The 12,975-nt window shown below is 32.6% G+C and overlaps 6 non-coding genes across 6 annotated transcripts; all 6 read left to right on the top strand.

Moving 5' to 3' along the window:
* The first annotated feature begins 284 nt into the window (after window positions 1-284).
* Trnat-ugu (transfer RNA threonine (anticodon UGU)) lies at window positions 285-357 on the top strand. The gene has a single exon. It is a non-coding gene; the product is annotated as a tRNA-Thr (tRNA).
* A 77-nt stretch (window positions 358-434) lies between these two features.
* On the top strand, window positions 435-507 carry Trnat-cgu (transfer RNA threonine (anticodon CGU)). The gene has a single exon. It is a non-coding gene; the product is annotated as a tRNA-Thr (tRNA).
* Window positions 508-584: 77 nt separating this feature from the next.
* Window positions 585-657, top strand: Trnat-ugu (transfer RNA threonine (anticodon UGU)). Its single transcript has one exon. It is a non-coding gene; the product is annotated as a tRNA-Thr (tRNA).
* Window positions 658-734: 77 nt separating this feature from the next.
* Window positions 735-807, top strand: Trnat-cgu (transfer RNA threonine (anticodon CGU)). The gene has a single exon. It is a non-coding gene; the product is annotated as a tRNA-Thr (tRNA).
* Window positions 808-1,029: 222 nt separating this feature from the next.
* Window positions 1,030-1,106, top strand: Trnat-agu (transfer RNA threonine (anticodon AGU)). Its single transcript has one exon. It is a non-coding gene; the product is annotated as a tRNA-Thr (tRNA).
* A 73-nt stretch (window positions 1,107-1,179) lies between these two features.
* Window positions 1,180-1,252, top strand: Trnat-cgu (transfer RNA threonine (anticodon CGU)). Its single transcript has one exon. It is a non-coding gene; the product is annotated as a tRNA-Thr (tRNA).
* The last annotated feature ends 11,723 nt before the right edge of the window (window positions 1,253-12,975 follow it).

The raw sequence follows: 12,975 nt of genomic DNA, 5'->3' as shown, positions 1-12,975 counted from the left end.
ATAAAAATGATAAAAATTGTTATTTTTAAAAACGAACTCACAAACTGGCAACTAGAAACAACTGGAGCAATAATCACACAACATTTTTACTATTACTGAAAAAATTCGAAGAATACCGATTATGACCACTTTATTTGAACAAATACGGCTGGAGGTACACATATAAAATATTTTATCACTAATACATATTGTTCCAAGTGATATCTTTGGCACTTCAGTCAACTCACTTAAACTTGCACTTAAAACAACTTTTGAAGAATATTTGAATTCATCCGTCAGATGCCGCCATCATAGCTCAGTGGCTAGAGCACTGGTCTTGTAAACCAGAGGCCATGAGTTCAATGCTCACTGGTGGATGAACGGTTAGAAGTAGAATTTCGTTTTTGAAATTATGTCCATCTTAAGTTAATTTTTGAATTCATTTGTCTTATGACGCCACCATAGCTCAGTGGTTAGAGCACTGGTCTCGTAAACCAGGGGTCGTGAGTTCAATCCTCACTGGTGGCTGAAAAGTGATTAATAAAATTTCATTTTTGAAATTATGTCCATATTAATTTAATTTTTGAATTCAGTTGTCTCAAGCTGCCACCATAGCTCAATGGTTAGAGCACTGGTCTTGTAAACCAGGTGTCGTGAGTTCAATCCTCACTGGTGGCTGAAAGGTGAGGAGTAAAATTTCGTTTTTGAAATTATGTCCATCTTAAGTTAATTTTTGAATTCATTTGTCTCATGACGCCACCATAGCTCAGTGGTTAGAGCACTGGTCTCGTAAACCAGGGGTCGTGAGTTCAATCCTCACTGGTGGCTGAAAGGTGATTAATAAAATTTCATTTTTGAAATTATGTCCATCTTAAATTAATTTTTGAATTCCTCGTTCTCATGCCGCCACCATAGCTCAGTGGTTACCGGTCTTGTAAACCAGGGGTCGTGAGTTCAATCCTCGCTGGTGGCTAAAAGGTGATTAGCAAAATTTTGTTTCTGAAATTATGTCCATCTTAAATTAATTTTTGAATTCATCCGGCTCCTGCCTCCACCATAGCTCAGTGGTTAGAGCACTGGTCTAGTAAACAAGGAGTCGTGAGTTCAATCCTCACTGGTGGGTGGAAGGTGAATAGTAAAATTTCGTTTTTGAAATTATGTCCATCTTAAGTTAATTTTTGAATTCATTTTTCTCTTGTCGCCACCATAGCTCAGTGGTTAGAGCACTGGTCTCGTAAACCAGGGGTTGTGAGTTCAATCATTACTGGTGTCTGAAAGATGAATAGCAAGATTCCATTTTTGAAATTATGTCCTTCATTAGCTAATTTTTGAATTCATCTGCTCAAGAAATTAATTTATTCTGATTAATGATATAATGCTTCCTATAAGAGGAAATGTTAATTTCGATAATTTATTGCAAATAACGATATTTTTGGAATGTAGATTACCGTACAAGTTGAAACAGATTGTAATAATTTTGGATACCCCTATATAAGCAAAGGCAAATCTCAAGAAATACTGTTGAAGAAATACTGTAAGATATTAATAAAAATTCGAAATTTGTCATGTTTGTCGGTTTGTATTGCTCTAAATTTGCGAATCAATGGAAAATAAGATTTACATGAAAATGTTTCTAAGAAATCATTAGATTCAATTCTGAAATGTAAAAGTAAGATTCTGGTAATTAAAGTTCTATTGATCGAAAGCGATCTGAAATTTATTTAAATTTAATAATGTTCTGATAATTTTATCATTAATGGTTTAAATGTATTCATAATTCCGAAATACAAAAGATTTATTTAGCAAATATTTAACGACCTTTAGCTCTCTGAAGTTCCGTCTTTTAGATAAGTTTCTTTTAAAGGTTTCCTTAATTCCTAAATGATACACAGAAGCACTTCTGCCAGCTCGGTTGAACATTAAAAGAAGGATAAGGAAAGAAGAAAAAAGAAGAAAGACAAGCTCTTGCTCACGTATAAAGCTGTTCTTTATCCAACTGGGAAAGTAAGAATCAGTAGTTTGCACTAGAAGAAAGGCAATAATGAAACTTTGATGGTGTTTGGCTAAGAAAAAAAAAACTCCTTCTAACACGCTATCTCCCATTACAGGGTGAGATTTGCTCCATGTCTATTGGCTCGGTATCGAAGTAAACTGCTGATAGTCAGAGAGTTTATCGGCTCATTTTGATTTTACTGTTCCTGATTGATTTATGGAGGAAGCTGATGTCCTTCTTAAAAAAGTTTATTGATTTGTTTATCACAATTTTGACAGAATGCAGCAACGATGACAAAAATATCTTGAAATATATTTTCTTCAAATCAAACTGGAGTTTCCATGATTTATATCAAAGATTGTATCAAAAATATTTTCTCATTTTGATCTTCCTGTTCCTGATTGATTTGGGGAGAAAACTGATGTTCTCCTTTAAAACGTTTATTGATTTGTTGGGCACAATTTTGACTGAATGATGCATCTATGACATAAAAAGGTATATCCAAAATATATTTTCTTTTTCAAAAATTGCAATTTCCATGATTTATTCAAAGATTGTAGCAAAAATATTTTCTCACTTTGATCTTCCTGTTCCTGATTGATTTGGGAAGAAAACTGATGTTCTCCTTTAAAACGTTTATTGATTTGTTGGGCACAATTTGACAGAATGATGCATCGATGGCATGAAACTATATCCGAATTTTTTTGTCTTTTTCTCAAATTGTAATTTTCATAATTTATATGAAAGATTATACCGAAAATATTTTCTCATTTTGATTTTCTTGCTACTGATTGGTTTGTGGAGAAAACTGATATTCTCCTTTAAAAATTGTATTTATTTGTTGGGCATAATTTTTACTGAATGAGATGCATCGATGACATAAAAAGGTATATCCAAAATAAATGTTCTTTTTCTCAAATTGTAATTTCCATGATTTATATAAATTATTATATGAAAACTGATTTCTCATTTTGATTTTCTTGTTCCTGAATGATTTGTGGAGAAAATTAATACTTTTTAAAAAAGTTTATTGATTTGTTGAGTATAATTGGACAGAATCATGCATCGATGATATAAAAATATATCCGAAATAAATTTTCTTTCTCTCAAATTGTAATTTTTATGATTTAATAAAAGATTGTTCCAAAAATATTTTCTCACAATCCTAAATATTGAATGCAAACAACTGTAGTCATAAAAGTGGTTTCTAGATTATTCAAGTAGTGCAGATGAGTATTAGATAGCGTATTCATAGCAAAGTCCTTTTGATATTAATAGCATTTGATCTAATGGAAAATATAGGGTTTAATTCTCTCAATAATAAAAAAAATCAAGTTCCTTTTTTTAGAAACAAACATTTTAGAATATTTGTCAACGCTCTTTCTCTAAACTAATCAAATATTGATACCAACTCTACTCTTCTGAAAATAAAAATAAAAAAAAAATAGCCTTCTGTTAACTCAACTTTCAGCATAAGTCTCTTAGGGGTGAAAATAAATCTCAGAAGATTCTATCGGAAAATCTCTTTTTTTTCTTTCGTATATTTCAGACTCCAGGCTATAGCTTTTATTCTAAAACTTTTCCGAGGTTTTTTTTTTTTTCTGTTTTGTGTTTGTTTTTGTGTAATTTTTTTAAGGGGATTTCTTCCGCTTTCTACATATACCAGAGTTAAGATTTCTTACTTTTTACCTTTAAGAGCCCCAGTGAATGTCATCATTTATTCATGGTGGAATTGATAAATTGTTATTTTTATTATGCATAAGAGGACTAAACATTGGCTATTTATATTTATTTAGAATCTTCTAGACGAGTTATTTATATTGATAAGACATTCAACTTATCGTTTTATTTACGTAAAAGCTTTTAATCGAAAATGCTAGGAAAATATCGATCTATTTTTAATGCTTCAGTTTTCAAGAACAAATGAAAATAAAAACAGTTTAGATGCATTTTGCCTTTTAGGATTTTGGAAGAATAAATGCTTTGAGAAAAATGCTTAGCTGGAGGCATCTAAAAGAAATTCTGTTACTTTTTCAAATTGTGACGAAAGTGTGAAATCTTTCAACTATTAATATTTGTCTCTTAATGCATCTCTTGACGTTTCAATGATAACATCGATTGTTTGAAAATTTCTTCATATACATGGAATCAGTAAAATTTGAAAATATTAAGTTATTTATTTAATGAAAAGCGATTTAGCACCAATTCATACATTTCAATTTGCAATTCTGCAAAATGTTTACAACTGTCATTATGACATCAAAACTATGCCTTCATTAAAATAAATCTCATCGTGAAAGGGCGGTGTGAGTCATATTTGCATAATAAATTCAGTATTTAAAATTTATTTAATAATTTTGATTTAGCTATGTGTTTTCTCTTGGTTCTTTTTACAATAAAAGGGTTCCGAAGATTCGCGGATTTTGAAGATCTTTTGCTAACTACAAAGTTTTGGCTTTAGCGAAATCCTGATTATACTATGAAGGCTGATTTTGCTTTTCCAAGCTTCGATGGACCATAGAAAAAAAAAGAAAAGCATTGTGAATAAAATGAATTTAAGATTAAAAATTATTTATAAACATAGTTATTTTTCGACATAATCGCCGTGAAGATTCGGGCATTTGTACTATCTATGGACCATGTTTATGATTTTACTCTTCGAAAAGTGAAACCTTCAATGTTGTGAGGTGTGCCATACTTTACTTTGAAGTTCTTTATTTTTCTGGAAGTTCTTATATGAAAAAAAAAAAAAAAAAAAAAGAATTTGGTGCCGGAATGTCTAAATCTTTACCTTCCAAAGTTGCAATTTTGACATGCTGGTCGACCAGCTCGTTGCTTGGAATTTGGAAATCCTATTTGATCAACTCGTTAAACAATTTCTTCTGCTGCAATAATCTTGAATACTTGTTCCCTTCTCTTAATGGAGAATGTGGATTAGACCCGTGGGGTTTATATCTCTGCACTGAATTCAAGAATTAGTTAGGGTGCCAAAATATTAATTTCATATTAATGAGAAATTTCAAAGACACTTTCAGACCAACCTCATATCATTGATAACAGCGTTTTTCAAAGAGAGGAAATGGAACGCGATCCGGTGAAATGACAAATGCCTGAATTTGCATGGCGATTGCTTATATCAAAATGCAATCGTAATTGCGCCTAATTTTTAATAATAAACTCATTTTGCTGCCTTTGCCTTTTGTCTTGTTATTTTTTAAAACTTTTTTATACGTTGTATAGAGAAAGTATTGAAAGCGACAAAAAAAAAAAAAAAAAAAAAAAATTCGAACTTGAGTTTATTTTGACGAATCTTCATGTTTCAGACTTCTTTAAGTTCGAAAAAGACATTTTTGGAAAATGTCCATCTGTCTGTCTATGTGTGTGACTGTCTGTCTGTCTTTCCATCTGTCTGTCTGTAAACTGAAATACGCTTGGAGCTAGATGGATGGAATTCGGTATACGGTCGTTATACCAAATTTGCAGATTTCTATCAAATTTTGAGTCAAATCCGTTCCAAAAGAAGTCTGTTTGTCCAGTTGTTACAGTAAAAGTTAAAAAGATAGCTACAAAGCAAAGAGAGCTTGTTGTATAAAAATTGATCGACATATTTAACATCTGTAGTGTCCAAATCTAACAAGGGATTGTGCAAGTTTGAGATTCGAACTCGCAACGTTAGGGTTCACAGCCGAGTAACAAAGCCACTAGACAAAAGTGCACACTCGTGTCCGGAAGTTGTTATCTGGCTTATGAAGTTACCACCACAATACTTCCCCACCAGTGAGTCGGTGGAGTTTATTGCGCCAGTTATGGCGAGCGACGAACGTGATTATCGCGCCAAGCGTTATGGCGAGCGATGAACGTTGTTATCGCGCCAAGCGTTATGGCGGGCGACGACGAGCGTGTGTGAGTGGTTGCTGCCGGTAGATGGAACCACGACAGCGGAAAGAAGGATGCGGTTGTTCAGAACCCGGGTCACCAATGTGCAAGTTTGTGGTTCGAACTCACAACGTTAGGGTTCATAGCCGAGTAACAAAGCCACTAGACAAAAGTGTACACTCGTGTCCGGAAGTTGTTATCTGGCTTATGAAGTTACCACCACATGATTTTACTGGTTGTCATTCTATACTTTCAGAAACATGTAAATAGAATAACTCAAAAACGAAGTGATTTAAACATATGAAATTTGGCATGACATTTTGGGACTATAATACTTCTGTATCAACTTTTTGTTTCAATTGGTTGGGACGTGCCAAAAACACAAATTTGATTTTGAAATGCTATTAAACGCACACTAGTGATTAATTCCACAAAAACTTGCCAAAGATGACACGATATATTCAGTAACACTGCTGAATTCATGCCAAAGGTTTATTTTTCGTAACAATTGTACGCCAATGTCATATAAAGCATTCTCTGGGAAAATGCCTTTATTAAAGAATGTACTGTAAAGTTTTAATGAGACCACTCCCGCTGGTTGACACGGCAAATAGGAGGTTGAAAAAAATGATCTTCTTACTTATGATCTTGCATGCACAATAAAGTTTATACCTACAGAACATAAGTCAAATAAAGAATATATTACCTATATAAACTTGGAAAAAAGTAATTATTTTAATACAAATAAGAAATTTTGGCTCTATTCATGCTGTCTGCGAGAACAATCTTTTCCGTCCGCAACATAATGCATCTTCCTCACGTCATCTTCACAAGAAGTAATCACTTCGAAAGCCTCATCATTTAATTGCCTGTCATTCCAAGTAGAACTGGAAGAAATTTTATCTCTCTATCTCTTATCACGTTAGTAAACCTTCCTTTTTGTCACTTTGTTTGTTTAAAGGATAGCTCTAGACGGTCTACTAATTCTCTCCGGTAGATTAATGTTACCATCTTAACAGACGCACTTTAACGATCTCATTTAGTTCGAGCAATCGTACTCCAAGGAGAAAATTATAATTGCTTTTGTCCGTAACCGAGATTGCATGTTCAAAACCTCTTTCCTTCATCTAAATTCAAAATAAAGATTATAATCTCTTACAAGTTTCTGCAAGCTGCAGGCAACATTTAAACTTTCTGGATTTTTCTACAAAATTTTAAATAACTGAAGTAATCTACAGTATATTCTTAATGATAATCATTTAAAAGGAAAATAACTTTGTTTATCCTTACAGTTCACTTAAACTCTTACCTATAACCTAAAGTATTCTAGCAGATTTTCTCTATGACGAGTCGAAAACCAAATATTTTCCCTAAAGCAATTGCATATGAAAATTGCTTTAGGGAAAAGAGTTAAATTCCAAGGCGGTTTTAAATAACATAGGATATTTAACACTGAAGGATTAATTCCGTTGAAGAAATTTGTTTCGTGGAATTTCACTGAATAAGCAATTAAGTTGTAGATGAAATGTTTGTTTAAACAGATTCACTATTTATTTCTATATTTCAAGAAGAAAATTAATAAACTTAAATGTAACCCTTTAATGAGAGTAAAAAAAGGTGAAAATATTTTAAATAAAACTTCAGATGCAGTCGACTTTGAAAAATTATTTAATTATTCTATAAATAAATGTCAGTGAAATTTTTGTTTTCTGATATGTAAAATATGCAAAGAGAAACTTTGATTGCATTCAAGAATTTATAAAAACGTTTGAAGTTATTTCACGCTCTTATTTTAAATTCTACATAGTTCAGGGAAAAAAAAAAGAATTTTTCGAATTGCTGGTAATTTGGAAGCATCTCTTTGTTTGCGAATGTCAAAATCTAACAAGCTAATTAAATTAAAAATTCGCACGATGTCATATGTGGAATCTGCCAACTCTTTATTTGCCTTTTTTGTCTGTCTGCATGTGAATATAAGTAAGTTCGTATGCATATAGTAATTCAAAATTTCAAGGGGTTAGATGGTGAAAATCTCGCATATAAATTTATCATCATAATTATAAATCTATCAAGAATTGGAGTATATCTGTACCAAGCTGATTTTCAGTCTATCTGTACGAAAAAGCGATAGTTAAATAAAACTTCAAGAGAAACAAATGAAATTTGAAATGCAGTCTTAAAATTAAAATTTAATGTAAAATATTGTATAAAATTGTTTGTATAAAATTTTTTTCGATCGCAATGCTTTTCCCAATTTCTCTTAGCTGTCCAATAAAGTTAAACACAAAATAAGCTGTATTATATAAGCACAGGAGTCTAAGAAAACATATTCTCATTAGTTCTACTCCAGGTAAAAATTCAACAAACGTTAGAAGAGATAGAAACATATTGATATCCGAGGAGATATGAACATAATCACTCGATAGACATCCGAAAAGATATGAACATATTGATTCGACAGACTCCTGAGGGGATATGAACATATAGATTCGGCAGTCGCCCTAGAACATAAGAATATATTGATTTGACAAACGTCCGAGGAGAGATGAATATTGTTACAAAAATCATCTCAAGAACGATGCGAAGATGCAGATAAAATGCAGACTTTATTGTCAACGAAACGTGTTTTAAATACACACAACGCAAACATCAAGTACACAGTAAATTAACACTATTCAATCCGCTAATTACGGGTAACAGCAAAACTCTTGTTAGAACGCACGCCAAAAAGAAAATACGTTCTCACAAGCCAACTCAACTATCTCAGCTCTCTCTTTCTGAACTGACTTCTCGTACCTCCCACGTCGCCTCCTCTTAAGTGGATGGGACAAACGCAGAAACTACTCGGGCGTTCCAGGCAAGAGTGGAAATTTCTCCAACGTTCCCTAGGAACAAATCTTTATTTCTCAGCTTCCACTGCACATTTTAGCGTGTAGTAAAAACCGTTAGCGACCTCATTATGTCGCCAAGCTAGTCAAATAGGGCGATATTCTGTTGGAAATTCCCTTAGAACAGTCTTTTCTCTCTGACGCGCCCTTCCATTATAAATAATTTTATACAATTAAACAATTTATAAATATTTACAAAATTTAACATCAAAATTTATATCTAATTACTCAAAATTCATAACAATATTTTGATTCGACAGATGCACAAGAAGATATGAACGTATTCATTCGACAGACGCCTGAGGAAATATGGACATATTGATTCGACAGACGGCCACAGAGATATGAATATATTGATTGCATATGTGGCTTCTTTAGAATGATTTCAAGTTTCCTTATAGACAAAACTCATCCAGAAATTATTATCAGATTAAAAGCAAATTTAAGTTACGAATGAAATGAAACGCATCTCTAAGCAATTCGAATTTGATGAGAATGAAAAAGTGAACAAGCTTTACAAAAAAACTATCGTCTTCAGTATATAATGGAATAGAGGTTGAATGAGTTTTAATAACGCAAATAGATACTTAAAAATTGGTAAAAATACATCATTTTACCTTTCTTATCAGTAATAGACTATTGCAAATGAAGAAAATTCGGAAGATAGTGGATAGAAACATGGTTTTATTAGAATTATGTTTTCTGGTTCGAAGTGGTTATGATGCTGGTCTCATTTCGCCAAGTCCTCGGAATATTGTGATTCCAAGAATCGCCAACTGTAACCCAATGATTAAGCAAATTGCCGAGAATTGCTATAACGTTTCTCTGTTATTTACCTTTATTGGAGAAAATTAAATAATCGCATTTCCTTATTTATGTAAATGTGTTTTTTGCGGTTTGCGATGCGCGAGGATAGAACCTGGGACCTTGCGGTTCGCAGTCCAGTAACATGACCAGGATACAAAAGTATATGCTCGTGTAGCATAGTTGTTAACTGGCTTATATGCTATTCACCACAGACTCTCCCTCCAGGGATGTATTTGGCTATTGTATAATGGGTCTGTACCCAGTTAAATAGCGTCAAGCGTTATGGCGAGAGTGTGTGGGTGAGTGGTTGCTGCGTCAAGTGAGTCTGACGACATTGGTTGCGGGTAGATGGCGCCACAACAGCTCTTACGAAGGTTAAAGATTCATCGTCCGAGGTCACTAATGTCCAGTAACATGACCAGGATACAAAAGCATATGCTCGTGTAGCGTAGTTGTTAACTGGCTTATAAGCTATTCATCACATGTTTTAAGAATTTACTATTGAAGGCTACTGACAAGTTGTCGATAAATTAAGGACCGTCGATTTTAGGAAAAATTATTTTTTTTTTTGTACAGTATCTTATGAAAAAAATTAATTTTCACACCATTACAGCCGAAATATTCTCTACTAGACCTTCTGTATTTCTGTGAGAGTTTTGCGCTTAATTTAATCAACAATGAAATGAAAAATATATACCTGTTAAAATTCTTTTCATTAATCTATTGGATTCAAAATTTGATACTGTTCTAAACTTTCAGTGTCATGCTCACATATGAAATTTCATTTATATAGTTGGTAGAATTTTAAAGACAATTCAAATATACATGAACATAGAGACAGGCAGGAATCTTATTTTTCGAAATATTTTACTTAAAATTTAGCCCAGTTGATAGACTTGAGGAGAAGGATCACTTACAGAAATTTGTTCCTTTTGGCTGCAGTATTTCTAAATTATTATGCCGAAAAAGAAGACCCATACACACAAATACACATATAATTTAAAATATAGACGTTCCCATCCCAAATTATATTCAAAATTTGATAGCAATTTGCTATTTTGGTGTGTAGCGGTTTGTTATGAGCGAGGATAGAGCCTGGGACCTTGTGGTTCGCAGCCCAGTAACATGACCACGATACAAAAGCAATTGCTCGGGTTGCGTAGTTGTTAACTGGCTTATAAGCTATTCACCACAGACTCTCCCTCCAGTGAGTCGGAAATGAGACGAACGATATGGTTGTTGAGTTGTGATGTATTTGCTGTTGATTCTAATACGCCTGTACTCATTTGAGTAGCGCCAAGCGTTATGGCGACGTGTGTGGGTGAGTGTTTGCTGATGCTGCGTCAAGTGAATAGGACGACTTTGGTTGCGGGTAGATGGCGACACAACAGCTGTACGAAGGTTGAAGGTTCATCGTCCGAGGTCACCAATGTGGCGGTTTGAAATGAACGAGGATAGAACCTGGGACCTTGTGGTTCGCAGCCCAGTAACATGACCACGATACAAAAGCAACTGCTAGGGTAACGTAGTTGTTAACTGGCTTATAAGCTATTCACCACAGGTGTAAAGATCTTATTCAAAATTTCATTTATCAATTTTTTTCTATTTTAACACATTTCTATTAACTTGGGTTTTTTCTTGCCTGTCTGTTCATTCCACATTTTGTGATCGATTATCAACTAACTTCCAGATGAACTAGAGACTTGAAATTTTAAACATAACTCAGTATTGGATGACAATGCAATATTAATTAGCTTTCTTGTCTTCCCGATTTTTCTTTTTAGCACACATTTTGGAATTTTAAACATGGCTCAGAAGTGAATGAAAATCCAATATTAACTCACTTTCTTGTCCGTTCGGTGCAAATTTTGTCATCATGTGCAGTCCATCGAAAAGTTAATTTAAAATGGATTTCAAAATTTCTGACATATAGGGTTAAAAAAACAGGAAATGATTATTTAAATATTTTTTTAATAAATGTAATTTCTAAAACGAATTAAAAAGTACAAAATAATTTATCCTATCCCCATACAGACTGTCCAGTAAGTTTGTGAATGTGAATTTTAAAAATTTTGACACAATTTTTTTAATTAAATAATTACATTTAGAAACGGGTAAACATAATTTCAAAGATACATTTTATTTATATTTAAAGAAGGCTGAAATGTTAATATTCCTCAAAATTTCAAGATCAATGCTTGAATGTTAACTACAGTATCGTCACTTACCGTACTATTATTAGAAAATGAAATGGAAAATTGTATAAAATGTGGGGTTTCTAATTTATTTCCTTTAAGGTAACTCCAGTTTTTTATAACCTGCGCTTTAATAACTTTATTAGAAGTAGTTTTTAGCTAACGATCTGAGAACTTTTAAAAGCAAATAAATTTGTAGGAAGGGTGTTTCATTGTTAAATTAAAACTTTTATTTCCAGCTCACTGGATGGGATATAACTATTCAAAATTAGAATAGGAGATAAATATTTTCAGGTAATAACTCAATAAGGATATGTGCTGTTGCTAGAATCAGAAGATGCGTCGCATGTTTTTTAAAAACATTTTTGACTTATAGATTCGATGACATTATACAAAAATTTAAAATCCAGTAACTGCCATTATTAGTAAAACGGTATCGACGAATTTTCTATTTTTTTCTAAATATAGCTTATTAGTATTAAATGCTGCCAAAGGAGAGACATCGCTTGCTTACACAAAAAGCAATTTGTCGTTACGATCTGTAAATTCTGTTTTTAAGATGTCTGGCAACAAAAACAAAAAGGATTTATCTTGTTGTTGTTACTTAAAACGAATAAATTGCATCTTTACATAGCTTCTTACTAAAAAGAAATAAATAGCTTGACTCTTTCAAGAAAACGAATTCTTCATAGCGTTATTTTTTAAAGTAAATAGTTGAACGAGCAGAGAATGTTACATTTATTTCAGTTGAGTTACTCCTTGTTTCTACGTAACTGATGGTATTTTGATGACATTGTCGATTTTCTAGTGAGATTATTTATTGTTGCTTCACACAGCTAGTGCATTTATTCATTTTACATGACAACTGGGAATTTGTTTCGTTTGTTCGAAATGTGCAATGATACCAAAAATAAATAGTTTTTCGAATCCCATTTGTCATCTTTATTCATTGCAAGTAAATTAATAAAATTCCTTTCTTCTGCTTCTCTTTAATCATATGGCACTTCTCTTCATAGTTTGAATTTTGAATAAAATGACTTAGTCTTAGGAAGAATCATTATTACAAAGACATAACTTATTCACACAGTTTGCGGCTGTCTTATATTTCTTGTAAATATTGGAATGTAATTTCGATTGCAAAAGTATAAAATCTGTAAAGTATAGATATGTTTGTGACCATTTGGTAAGCTATTGTCGAAAACATAGTCATATTACAGAAAAGAAAATATTCATATTA

The sequence above is a fragment of the Argiope bruennichi genome, chromosome 10, assembly GCF_947563725.1.
Source record: "Argiope bruennichi chromosome 10, qqArgBrue1.1, whole genome shotgun sequence".
NCBI classification, from domain to species: domain Eukaryota; kingdom Metazoa; phylum Arthropoda; class Arachnida; order Araneae; family Araneidae; genus Argiope; species Argiope bruennichi.
The sequence above is the reverse complement of the archived record's forward strand: the minus strand, read 5'-3'. Positions and strand labels throughout refer to the sequence as shown.